At 37.1% G+C, this 14492-nt stretch overlaps 1 pseudogene; it reads right to left on the minus strand.

Annotated features, from left to right (window-relative positions):
• Positions 1-487: 487 nt before the first annotated feature.
• Positions 488-13028, minus strand: LOC143665155 (lipid droplet-associated hydrolase pseudogene; annotated as a pseudogene).
• Between the last annotated feature and the right edge of the window lie 1464 nt (positions 13029-14492).

Raw genomic sequence — 14492 nt, forward strand, 5'->3', positions numbered from 1 at the left:
TCACTCCCCACCCTTGGACCACAAGTGCGTTCTGATGATCTCATGCACTTCACATATCTAATACACTGAATAGTCACGATCTCCTTTATATTTTCTAGTAGGTATTTCATAATTTCTGCTCTAGAAGACTATTCTACAATGTAACTCAAAATCAACGGGATTTGAACTTTGTCTGCAAGGATCCTCCCACCAAAACAAACCACCTAGTGCCACTGAGCACCTCCTGCAAACAAAAGGGACCATATTTAGAAGTGATCGCTGTTGGGTCCCTGAGGCTTGGGAAATATCTTGTTAAACTTAGGGAATGATTCATCACCTTGTTTACTTCAGGCTGTAGCAGTAGGAGCTGGTATTTTTCAAGCCAAGAGGTTCTCACGTTTTTCTTTTCTAATGTCAATCATCAAAATTAAACACCTATCCACTAAATCTAGTAACCAACTGCCCCTACATATTGGTTGTAGGTGCTTGCTTTCTTTTGTCTCATTATTTATATTTTGGATAGGTCATCCTTTAGCCAGTCAGCTACAATTTCAGCTATTTCCTGGCTAGGGGAGATGATAAAACAGGTATTTTTTCTCAAAAGAGTCAAATATCGCTTTCTGGAAAATTTTTCTTCATGTCTTCGTAGTACTTTTTGGACACCAACTATCAATAGTGTCATAGTAAAATGTAAGCTTAGTAAATGTTCCTTGATGGTTTCATTGTCTCCATCTCCATCATTTCTTGGGTCCCGAGGTAGACAGCGTTGGCGAGGCAGAATGGCTCCAGTACCTTATTGACTGAAAACTCATTCGACATGTTCATCATATAAAGGCCCATGCTGATTAGTAAGGATTTGATTTTCTCGCATAGTTTCACTAGCGTATTGAAGCCAGCAGAGTAAAGGGGTAGTGATCCTGCCTTTCGGTGTCTGATATTCACTCAATCTTTGAAAAGAGTAGCAAGGTGCGAATGACTGGACGCTCAGGGGCATGCTTCAGTATCTGAAGAGAAATATAGCAGCCCACTGAATGGCTAATCAACACGTTTCATTTCCTTCAGCTAGTTTGTGTTCTACTTGACCACAGAGTCCATAGATGTCTTAAATTTCCTGAGCATTTGTATTATCCGTGGTTGTAAAAAGCTTCTTGTCTTTGGGACAGAGGCATGCCCAGCATGACTGATAATCCATACTGGGAAGTGTCTTTATCAAAGACTACAAAGCCCTTGCAGATGGCATATAGAAGGCAGTAAAACCTGGATTCCCAGAATAATGAAAATAAGGAGCTTAGGTTTATAGGCACTTTGATCACTAAATATCAGTCTAGGGGCCACATTTTAGAATCTGGGTTTCGACTCCATAAGACAAAATGAATTTTTCATGCACAGGAATTTCTTCCTTGATTTCTAACTCCACTTATGTCCGCTTAGCCAACTCTTCCCCACTGTCCTGCCAAGGCATCACCAAGACTGGAATGGAGTAAAGATATTTGAAGATGAAATTAGTGTAACTATCTTGAGATGATATCATCCTGGACTATGGTGAACCCTAAGTCCAATGATGAGTGTCCTTTTAAGAGTCAGAAAAGGTGGAGACAGATACAGAGGAGACGACCGTGTGAAGACTGAGATACACAGAAAGGAAGACCACAGGAAGATAGTGGCAGAGACTGAAATTATCCAGCCACGTGTCAAGGATTGCCAGCAGCCAACAGAAGCTAGGAGAGATTCTCCCTCAAAGCGTCCAGAAGGACCAACCTTGCTGACACCTTGATTTTTCTGGCTTCCACAACTGTGGGAGAATAAATTTCTGTTGTTTTAAGCTGCCAAGTTTGTAGCAATTTGTTACCACAGCACTAAGAAACTAAAGACACAAACGGTCATTTGCATACCAATGTTTATAGCAGCATTATTTACAATTGCAAGGAGATGGAAACAGCCAAAATGTCCATCAACAGAAGAGTGGCTAAACAAACTGTGGTATATACATACGATGGAATGTTATGCAGCTTTAAGACAGAATAAACTTGTGAAGTATGTAACAACATGGATGGAACTTGAGAACATTATGCTAAGTGAGACTAGCCAAAAACTAAAGGACAAATACTGTATGGTCTCCTGATATGAACTAACATTAGTGAATAAACTTGTAAAAAAGGAAAAGAAAAAAAAAGAAACTAATACAACATGCATACTAGTTTAGCAGCTATCCATAGTATGAGGATCATACAGTGTTTTTACTCCAATCATCTTTCTTCCATCTTTCAAGTTATAAATCTACAAGTGTTTGTTTCACCTTGGTTTTAACCCTCCTTCCATCCATACTAATCACTTTTTTCATTTGTTTTAGTTTGTGCTCAAATATGTTTATAAGTTTTGTTGATAGCAGTGTTCATTATTTGCATCCCATTCCTTCCTTTTTAGGAAATCTTTCTCCTTATTCTTTTTCTTTAATGGAGGGTGGGACAAGGTATTGTGTGTGTTAAAATATGTTTGTGTCACTCCAGCAGCTTTTCCCTCAGCATTTTGAAGATAATATCCCTAATCTTTTTGCCTCTAATGCTACTGAGAAGTTCTGTCATTCTTTGTTCAGTTGTGGGAAATTATTCTCTTATTTCCTTTGAGATTTTTCTGCCTTTGGTATTTTCCCGTTTCTTTGTGATGTTGCTAGACTTGGATTTATCTATTTATTCTGCTTTTTTACTATGAGACTCTGTCTTTTGTTAGTTCTGGAAGATTATAATCTTTGTTGACTCTTCCACATTCTCCTTATTCTTTTTTTCTGGAATTCATATTAGGCATATTGTTAGACTTTTCCAAATTAGTCTTTGTTTCTTAGCTTTTCTCCTATTTTCCATTTCCATGTCTCTGATTTTCTTAAATCTTTCTTCCATTTACTAATTCTGTTATCTCTTATCTGTTTATTATTTTTTAAATTCCAGGGACCATTTTTTATTTCTAGAAGTTCTATTTGTTTTTTTTTTTTTCCAAGTTTGCTTGTTCTATCATTTTAAACATTTTTACTGTATGCTCTTTTTTAGTTTCCTAGGCTGTTTAAAGCAGATACTATGAAATGTATTAGTTTAAACAATTTATAGCTTAAAGTTTGAGGTCATGAAAATTCCAAATCAAGGTAATGCTTTCTTCCTGAAGACTGGCTGCTGGTGATCCTTGACTCCTCTGCCACATGTCAAGGCACATGGAGGTGTCTGCTGGTCTCTTCTTACTCTTCTAGGTTTTGTTGATTTCAGCTTCTTGTTTCTGTGGCTTTCTATCTTTTTCTCTGTATTCACTTTGTTTATAAATGACTCCAGTAGTAATTTTAAGTCCCATCCTAAATGATGTGGGTCACCTCTTAGCTGAAGTAGCCTCATCAAAAGATTCTACTTACAATGGGTTTACACCCACAAGAGTGGATTAGATTTAAGAACATATCATTTTGATATACATACAGCTTCAAATTACTGTAATTTCTTTTAGTGTGTTATATTGTTCAAGTTCTTGGGGTACTAATCTTCCTGTTTGTAGTGCTGCTCACTTCATGATGGATTATTTTCACGTGTAGTTTGTAATTTTATTTTATTTTTTTCATTTTCACTGGTTTTATTCACACACCATACAATCCATCCTAATTGTACAATCAACGGCTCTTGGTATGATCACATAGTTATTCATTCAAAATTCAAAATCAGTTCAATCACATTTCATAATTTATAGTTGAAAACACAAATAATCTTTGGATAATTATTTAACAAGCATAAATGTTTAGGAAAGTAGACAAAGGAACCTGATTTATCACCAACTAGGAGGCCATGCCATCAAGTTCAACTGCAAAATTATGCCAGCATATGAGACATTTTAGGGAGTGCTTATCCTTTGTTCACAAGTGTTATTGTGGCTGGGATTAATGACCACAAGAGATGTCCTAAGATATTTAAAAAATAGCTCATTCAAAGTGAAATAATATTTCATATTAGCACTGTTTCCTTCTATGAACCTATTTATAAAAAGCATTATCTTATTATGTTAAAACAAGTCATTTGTGAAAAGGATCTTTGAAGATCTTATTCAGGTGTGGCCAACTGAATAAGGGTGGGTTTTTTTTTTTTATCATCACATAGTTGTATATTCATCACCATGATCATTTCTCAGAACATTTACATCACTCCAGAAAAAGAAATGAAAAAAAAACCCTCATACATACCATACCCTTTACCCCTCCTGCTCATTGACCACTAGTATTTCCCTCTACCCAATTTATTTTAACATTTGTTCCCCCTATTATTTATTTATTTTTAATCCATATTTTTTACTCATTTATCCATACCATAGATAAAAGGAGCATCAGAACAAGGTTTTCACAATCACACAGTCACTTTGCAAAAGCTGTATCATTATACAATCATCTTAAAGAAACATGGCTACTGGAACACAACTCTACAGTTTGAGGCACTTTCCTCCAGCCTCTCTAATACACCTTAAACTATAAAGGGGCTATCTATATAATATGTAAGAATAACCTGCAGGATAACCTCTCAACTCTATTTGAAATCTCAGCCTCTGCCATTTTATTTTGTCTCATTTCTCTCTTCCCCCTTTGGGATGAGAAGTTTTTCTCAATCCCTTGATGCTGAATCCCAGCTCATTGTAGGATTTCTGTCCCGCGTTGCCAGGGAGGTTTACACCCCTTGGAATCGTGTGCCACTTAGAAAGAGGGAGGGCAGTGAGTTTGCTTGCCGTGTTGGCTGAGAGATAGGCCACATCTGAGTAACAAAAGAGGTTTTCTGGGGGTGACTCTTAGGCCTAATTTTTAGTAGGCATAGCCTATCTTTTGTGGGGATAAGTTTCATATGAACAAACCCCAAGATTGAGGGTCTGGCTTATTGATTTTTTTGTCCTCACTGATTGTGAGAATATTAGGCTTTCTCCAAATGGGAAAGTTGAATTTTCTTCCTTTCTCACCATTCCCCCAAGGGGACTTTGCAAATACTTTTTTATTCACTGTTCAATCACTCTGGGATTTATTGGGGCATCACTCTGGACAAACCTACATGTAATTTTATTTTTGTAGTTATCCTTAGCGGGTGGTATTTCTTGAAGTGGAAGAACTGCATGTACTGGATTTTGGGATCATCCCTAGATGAGTTCCAGGGCTAGTTTTTATATTGAATTTTCAGCTTGGGCATCCTATATGAAGTGGGTAGAATTCATTTGAATTCCATGCTTGAAGTGTAGGCTTAAAGTTTACATTTCTCATGGAACCCTTTTTTTTTAAAACCCAACCTAGAGTAATGGGCAGATCACAAAGGCTGCTTGCTGCTTCCCTGGACTAGAAGGCTAAGATTTTCTTAGCCTACTTTACTCAAGGGGTAGACATTCCAGGGTTCCTGGCATTATGTGTGGAATTCAGTTCCAGTTTCCTGTGTCACTGGGACTCAAGGAGATGGGCTGTAGCCATTAGACATCCCTAATCCCAATGATGTTTGCTAGCCTGTGCCCTTATTGCTTTGTCTTTGAATTCCTATCTTCATTTCTGAAACTTGAGAATGTGGCTTTCTTCCAAACCCAGCTCTGTATAAAAAATACACATATATTTATATAAAAATATATGTAATACATATATGTCTGGTGTGTCCATATGTTTGGAATGTGAGGGTAGTCTGCACTAAGCCAGTCATCTATTCTAATATTAAACAGTCCTGAGCCACAAGTACCAGAATTATTAAGGGATTTGCTGTTATATAAAATAGAGTTGATTCAAGATCATTCTTATATTGACATTCTCCCTAGAATTCAGCTATACTTTGTTTATGGGTCAGAAAACTAAGGAAATATAATATGATGTAATTTCATACATGGCATAGGTTACACCCATAGAATTCATTCTAGACTGAACATTGTCTTCTGCCACAAAAGGAAACAAAATTGCTTAGAGCAACATGTAATGAGGCTAAGATTTGGGAGTCACTGAGCAGTCTTCATTTCATAGCTACAGCTTGCAGGAGTAGCTCACATAAACCTTCCTCCAATGACTAGGGTAAAGAGGAAGAAGAATTGGTATGCTGTGCTTCCTTTACTTTACTAGAAAAATTCACTCATGAGTTATTTTGGGGGAACAACTTTTAATTTTATTCCTATTCTCTTATGTGAAGAATTTAGTGTTCCATAGCTCTTTTAGAGAATATAATATGCCTGCATCAGTTGGTAAATGTATCAAGGTAGCTAAGAAAAGAAATGTGTATTTAATAAATCCTTTCATTCATAAGTGCTCCACTTAATATATATTATACATTGGCCTTAAGATACTCCATTTAATATATACATTAAAATATATATGTGTGTTTGTATTTATTTATTTATAAAAAGAGGCACCTCCCAAGGCATTTTATAGCTAAGTGGTAATATACTTTGTTGGATTGTGCTAACACATAATGGATAGTATACTTGCTGGAGTACTTGTTGTAAAGTTAAGGAGTAACTTATTATAAAGGCAAGACTGTTTTTAGGCATGGAAAATTCTAGCCATTCAAGTGTCAGATGTCTAAGAAAAAATTAGATCCATCAGATGGGCACACTTTAAATAATTGTGACCACATTTGTTATGCTTGCTAGTCGCCTAGTTACCCACAGGACATGACAGAATTGCAGACACCGAGAAGGTGTGGTATATTTGCCTGGTAATGAACAGCTGAAAAAAAAATAGTTTGGCTCCGGTAGTGGGAAACTTATCTATTCAGAAAATAACTCCCCAGCTCATTGCAGTTTTTTTGCTATATTGAATTCTTAGCAACATGCAATTACAGTGTGCAAGGACTGAGTTTGATTCTAGATGTGTTCAAGTTTCCTTAGGCAGCTGCTGAATGCCACATTTCTAGAAATGTAAAGTTACTACTAGTTTTATTTATTCATTCAATTAAATTTAACAAACTAGATCAAAGGCAGTAATAAGCAGAACATAATAAAGAAGAAAAAGTAATGAATAAGATATTAGAGTAAGGATTAATGTATTACTTAAGTGTGTGAGTCTATTTACCTTGTGACCTTGAGCAAGTTACTTAACCTTCCTAAGCCTCAGTTCCATGGTTAATGACAATTAATAATGCCTCTCACAATATTTTTATGAGGGATAAATAAGTATTTAAAGCACTAAAGTAGAATACTTGGCACATAATTTCTAATAAATAATAGTAGCTATTATCATGTAGATCATAGAATGTTGAGTACTTGATTTATTTGGATTTTAACCTTTAAACAAAGTTTACATCTACAATGAACTAATTTTATATTTGATAAAAAAAAATGTAAACTGAATTTTCTGAAGCCTAGAATAACAGTGGGCACTGGTATTCAAAACTAGTAAGTTATATACTTTCCTGAAAGATGAACTTCAGAGGTAATTGGAGGAAAAGTTAGAATCAGAAAAGCATCATTCTTAATTTTGAATCATGATGGAAGAGCAAAGCTGTGGAACCTAATACATTAATATTCTATAATATCTTTTAAAAAAACAACCCTGAAGCAGCAGGCTGAGAAATGTGCTAAACTTTCCAAAAGCTGTAATTTGAAGGGTCTCAGTTGATTGTCTTTCAAATGTAGAGAACTGCTTTTTAATCCTGTGTCTAAGAAAATTGGCCACATTTTTAGTTTTATGCCACATTTTCAGTTTTATAAGCAGACTCCTATTGCCCAAAGGGAATTATGTTCTGTCTTTATTGCTTGTGGGAGGGGTGTTGCTAAGAAACAGAATTCCTGATACTTTCTGAGGAAAGTAGCTTGTCATTTTAGTGATGCACTGAGAATAAAATGTAGAGAAGTCTGTGTATTTTCAAAAATCTAAGACTGTTACTAGCCAAAGAAGACTGTATCTCTGGCTAATTAGATATAACTCATCTGATTCTGTGAGACCCAGAAAACAAACCTTAAAAGCTTTTCTTTTGTGAGTGTTTGAAGAACAAAAGAAAAACTGCTAGAATTTGAAGGATGGAAGGAAACAAGCATGTACTGAGCACTTCATGCAAGTATTGGGCTGGGCTCTCTCATAGCCGTCTTCTCACTGACTCCATGATAATTTTCAAATAGGTGGCATTATTTCCTTTTCCAAATGAGGAATAAGTTAATCCGAAACTTGACTAAAGTCACAAGGCTATTAAGTCAGTACTCATAACTTCAAGGCTCTGTCTTCTGTTTCCAAGTGCAGCATTCTTGTCACTATATTTACCATCTGTCATCCTCTGTTTTCAGAGGCTAAAGTAGGGTCAGAGTTAGGACACAGCTGCAAAGCAGACTGCGCAAATTTTATAATTTCAAGACACAGACTTGGATTTCTAAGAAGGGAGATTTCCGTGGTTTCCATTGTCTGCTAAAGGTCTGCTTTTTCATTTTTGATCACCTCAGGTGAATATGCATTCTTGTTAAGATCTCTAAAGTATAGACTGTAGGGAATTATAAAATATGGGATGATGTAAAAAGCTATCTGAAATGATTGGGATCTCCTTCCAATTCTGTTTCTGTTGTATCGCTAGGGTTTCAGACTTTTACTTTAACCTTGTCAGCACTCAAATCAGTTTTCTTTATTATAATAACTGGGTTCATAAATAGATAGTAGTAATAACTTTATATTCAGAAGTAGGAAAATTAATTCATTCAACAATATTGAGAGCATGCAATGTGATAGGCGTGTTACACGGGCTTGGAATTAGTTGTATTTAAGACCAAAGTCCTTATTTTCATGGAGCTTGTCTTACAGAGGAAGAGAGAAATATATAAGATAATTTCAGATAGTGATACATACTATACAGAAAATAAAAATGTAGAGGGATGGAGAGTGAGTAGAATGGGCAGGGGTGGTAGAAAGATTAGAAAGTGTGGTCACTGAAGACCTCTTCAAGAGCTTGCCATTTGAACTGAGACCTAAGCTATGGGAAGGAAGAAGGTATGCAGCATTCTGGGGACAGAGTGTTTGAGGCAGAGAAAATATCAAGTGTAAGTCCCTGCGGTGGACTCTAGGCTTGGTTATTTAAGGCATGGCAAGGACATAGCACATGAGTGAGAGAGTTGACTAAGATGTATTATATCTGTCCTTTTAGGCCATGTAGAAGAGTTTGGACTTTATTCTGGGTGTGATGGAAAGCCATTGGAAGGTTCTGACCTGCAAATGATGTGTTTTCTGCTGTTGAAAGACAACTGGCTGCTGTGTGAAGGACAGGTTGTTGTAAATGGAAGCTTGGAAACTTTTAAGGGGCTTTTTCTGTAGTCAGTTGAAAGATGATGGTGTCTAGGACTAAGGCGTTAGCAATGAAAATGGACAGAGTGGAAAGATATAGGTAACTGCTTAGAGGTAGTCCTTAAAAGTTGCTGATGGAGTACATGAGGAGTATGAGGGAAAGGAGACAAGTGCTTGGCAATTTATATAGACAAGTACTTGGCAGTTTAACTAGACAAGTGCATGGCAATTTATCACTTTCTTCATATTTAAAAAATAAAGCCTACCCTACTGATGATAACCCAATCTTTCTTTCACTCCTCAAAACTCTGCAGCAATGACTGGTATATATATTTGCACTTGTGAGTACTGATGGAATTTTAAAAATTAAAGCTTTAAAGTGTTTTCTTTTAAATTATTATATTTATTTGTCGCAAAAAGAGAAAAGCAAATATTCCTTTAGCTGTCAGAATATTAAAAAAGAAAAGTAAAATTGAAAGAACATTACATTACAAGGTACATTACAAAAACCCACCACAAATGATATTTGTTTATATGAAGCATTGAAAATAGCTGTCCGAATCTTAAATAAATAAACCTTGCAAATGATTTCTGGTTAATGTGGAACATAATATACACAATGAAAAAGCCAAAATAGTAAAAGTGTGAAATTAAAAAAATGTAAGAAAATTTAGCTTATGGTCTCCTAGTAGTGCAGGGATTTAGATACAACCGAGTAATAAAACATAAACAGAAGCACAAAATAAACATGTGGCACGTGCTCTGTGAGAACTGGAGGAAAATAATTTGTTTGAGCCCGAGGAATAGGGAGACATATAGTAGAACATGGGGTATTCTCTCTAGTGCAAATTCAAGACAGGTATCATCAGAAGGTGTTGTCTCTGATTCCTAAGTCAATCAACAGAGAAAGAGACTTTTAATTAGTCAAATTTTTATTTATTATTAATTAATGTCTAAGAGTACACAATTTGAGATGAAAATACTTTCACCAGAAGTTACCCAGCGGTCTAGAGTGGACATTTATCCCCAGCCCCCACCACCCTAGAATCATTCATTCTTGTCTTCTAGAAATAGCCTAATGTTTTTGTTTATTATACTAACCCCTCTCCCAATGGATACAGTCTTGCTAGAACTATCCTGCCAATACTGATTAAGATAGGGCAATCTAAATTTAATACAAACACTGAAAGATGGCTGAAACTCATTAAACACAGCAATGACGTCTTGAAGACTCCTGTTGGTTTCAACTACCTAGATTCCCAGAATAGCCTGGTTCCCATCCCTATTGAAACCTATTTCTTTAGCTTTTCTGTAAAAAGTGTCATAGCCCTTTTTTATTTATTTATTTTTAATTAGCTGGTGTTGGTTTCAACTGAAGAATCCTAACTGATACACAGTTGAATTGTAATCTTTTTAGTAACAAAAATCCTGGTTTTAATAAAAATCTGTTTTTGACAGTTTAGCAAAAGAATCCTAGAAAATACTCTCATGCTCTCTAAGTAGCTCTTATTGCCATGACTTCAGAAGGTCAAGGTGTTAAGGATCTAGCTATTTAGAAATAGCTTTAGAGGTCGTATTAGTTCTCACATCTCTCATCGAGACACGGTGTGTGAGGTATTCATTTAATGTAATGCTGCTCTCGTTCCTATCAGTTTTCTTCATATAGTTTAAAACAACTACTTGCCATACAGTTTTTGAAGGTCCATTTTCAGTTTGTGTTGTCTTTTTCTGTCTTTGAAAGTATTCAGAATTCATTAACACACCACATTTTCACCTGTGGTTTGCTGTCAAGAGAAATGGTAGAAGCCCAGATCAAATACAGGGTAAGACAGGGTAATCAGACTTTCAAGAATGTGTGATTTGATTAGGGCCTGAGCAGGACCAACCTAGTATTCAACTTCTGAAGCTGAAGAAGGCGTGTTTTGCAACATGGGAAAAAGAAAGTGTACTTAGTCCTCTTTTCATGTTTTTTTTTAACACCTTCAATATGTATCACTCTGTACAATAAGCCTGTTGCTTCCACGTTGCTTCCTTAGTTGAAATGAAGAACCCACAATTTAAGCAAGACATTCAGTGATACAGAAGGAGAATAAAGCCACTGAAGAGAAAGGCAACTTAATTTGTAAAAGACATGAAAGACAGGAGGAGTAGGAAGATAATTAACTTATGCAACCAAGTTCATGCAGAAGTAGGGGTGAGAGTGGGGCAAAGTGTGTTTTAGATTGCTATAGGCACTTTACAAGTCAAGTGTGAGCAATGTTCTATATAATAACAAAGTGCTGAATGGCATCTATGAGGCTACATTTCTCCCAGCATTGAGTCATGGTTGGAGGAGGGTTTGAGATATAAATTAGTCAACTTAGTTGTTGCTAAGCCCACCACCTCAAAAAATATTTTGATCACCCTTAATTGATAGAGAGATCCCTACTTCTCAATCCTCATGTGGAAGGAACTTCCACTACCAGCTCTTCTGTCATCTCTTACTCCAAACAAAGGGAAATAACTGTCTGATTATAGGGCTTGTTGGTTCAGTCTGCCAACAAGGTGGTGCCAGCAATGCATCTCCAAACAGCGCATTCTACATTAACTCCTGTACTCTTATGCAGTAAGCCCACCTAGGTCAGGCCAGGACCCACTTTGTACATGTGTTCTAGTTTGTTAGGTGCTGGAATGCAATATGCCAGAAACTGGATGGCTTTTTAAAGGGGGGAATTTAATAAGTTGCTAGTATACAGTTCTAAGGCTGAGAAAATGTCCAATTAAAACAAGTCTATAGAAATGTCCAATCAAAGGTATCCAGGGAAAGATGCCTTGGTTCAAGAAGGCCAATGAAGTTCAGGGTTTCTCTCTCCAGTGAAAAGGCACATGGCAAACACAGTCAGAGTTTCTCTCTCATCTGGAAAGGCACATGGCAAACACAGCATCATCTGCTAACTTCTTCTCCTGGCTTCCTGTTTCATGAAGCTCCTTTGGAGACATTTTCCCTCTTCATCTCCAAAGGTCCCTGGCTGGTGGACTCTGCTTCTCGTGGCTATGTCATTCTGCTCTGCTTTCTCTGAATCTCTTTCTCCAAAATGATTCCTCTTTTATAGACTCCAGTAAACCAATCAAGACCCACCCAAATCGGTGGAGACATGTCAACACCTAATCCAGTTTAACAACCATTCTTGACTAAATCACATTATCCAGGGAGATGATCTGATTACAGTTTCAAACATACAGTATTGAATAGGAATTATTCTACCTTTATAAAATGGGATTTTGATTAAAACATGGCTTTTCTAGGGGGTATACATCCTTTCAAACCAGCACAACATGTAATTCTCTGTCCTTGCGATCAGGGCTCAACAGGTATGAGCAATTTCCTTTAGTGCTAAGTTTTGGTTTGTCTGGAAGCCAGGTCTCCTCAGTAGGTGGATCCTAAGAAGTAAGTGGAGACCTGGGAAACAAGTGGAAGGGATTCTGTCCAGAGGTCAACTTGGTTCAAGCCAACTATAAGTGATTTGAAAGAATCAAAGCAGTGTTAAGGGGAGAAAAGGGCATAAATAGGGTAGTTAAGGAAGGGCCCTTTAAGAAAGTGACTTTTAAACTGAGACATGAATACAATGAAACAGAAAGCCAGCCTGAGGTTTAGGGACATTATTTCTGGCAGAGGAAACAGAAACTGTTAAGGCCATGAGGTGGGTACTACCTTGGATGTATTAGGAGCATCAGAGACCAGAATGGAAGAGAGATAGGACACGAGGTCACAGAAGCAAGGTACATGTAGAGCCTTTGAAGCCATGTAGGGAGTTTTGATTTTATTCTGAGCAAAATAGGAAACCATTAGCGGGTATTGAGTACAAAGTAATGTGGTCAGATTTATGTTTCCAAAAGATCGCTCACTGTGCAGTGGAGAAGAGATGGAGGGAAGCAGGGAGTGGTAGTGGTTAAGATGGTGAGACGTGGACAAATTTGGGATATATTTTTAAGATAAAACTAATAGGTCTTGCTAAAGATTGGATGGTAGAGTTGAAGGAAAAAGAAGAAATTAAGGATGCTATTTTAGTTTCTCAGCCACTAAAACAAATACCATACAATGAGTTGGCTTAACAACAAGAATTTATTGGCTCATAGTTTCAGAGGCTAGAAGGCTTATTTCCTTCCAGGGTCGGTTTCTTCTGACTGGGGATTTTTGGGGGGTTCCTTGGCTTTTCTGTCCTCTGATAATACACATGGCAGCTTCTGGCCTTGTGGCTTCCTCTTCTCTATTCAATTTACTTTGCTTATGACAACTTCAGCCATACTGGATTAAGGCCCACCCTCATCCGGTTTGGGCACACTTAACTAATAACATCTTCAAACCCTATTTACACATGGGTTCACACTCACTGGACATGCACTAGAAAGTGAGCATGCCTTTTGTCAGCATTATTCAATCCCCAATAGATACCTTCTAGGTATTGAGCCTCAGCAACTGGGTGATGGGGATACCCTTAATAAGGTGGGTAAATAGGGAGAGGAGTAGTGGTGAGGGGTAGAATCCTGTTTTGAATATCTAAGGTTTGAGATCTTATTGGACATCCAAGAGGAAGTGTTGAGTGTTGTCCAATCTGCAACTCCAGTGAAAGATGGGCTGAATATAAATTTGGAAGCCATCAATGTATAGATGATGATATTTAAAGTCATACGCCTGGGTGATCTCATCCATGGAAAAATATATAGAGAAGTGAAGACTGAGCCTTGGAATACTGCCAATATTTAGAGGTTGGAAAATAGAGGCACGGTTAGAAAAGGAAATTGAAAAAGCACGATAGTGAGAGGACAGTTGGTTTCTTGACATGCTTCTAACACTTTCCCATGCATATACATGCCAGCTGAACAAAGGTGGCAAAGAAAAATGGCACATTCAGATACATATTTTAATAGAAGCTAAGGACACTTGAAGGGACCTTAGAAGCTGACTAGGTCAAGTTTCCTATGCAGATTTTTCAAGTCTCTGCTTAAACACTTCCAGTTCTAGGGCATTTACTACGTTGCAAGATAAAAAAAGTTATGGTAATGTGACTATATTAGTTTGGAAGTTGCCTGAATGGATATACCAGCACTGGAAGGGCTTTTAAAATGGGCAATTTAATAAATTACAAGTTTACAGTTCTAAGTCTATGCAAATGTCCAAACTAAGGCATCTAGGAAAAGATACCTTAATTCAAGAAAGGCCAGTGCATCTGGAACACTTCTGTCGGCTGAGAAAGCAAGCTGGTCCCTTGCTCCTGGGCTCCATTGCTTTCACCTCTGTTCCTGTGGGGGT

This window comes from Tamandua tetradactyla, chromosome 21 (assembly GCF_023851605.1).
Source record: "Tamandua tetradactyla isolate mTamTet1 chromosome 21, mTamTet1.pri, whole genome shotgun sequence".
Taxonomy (NCBI): domain Eukaryota; kingdom Metazoa; phylum Chordata; class Mammalia; order Pilosa; family Myrmecophagidae; genus Tamandua; species Tamandua tetradactyla.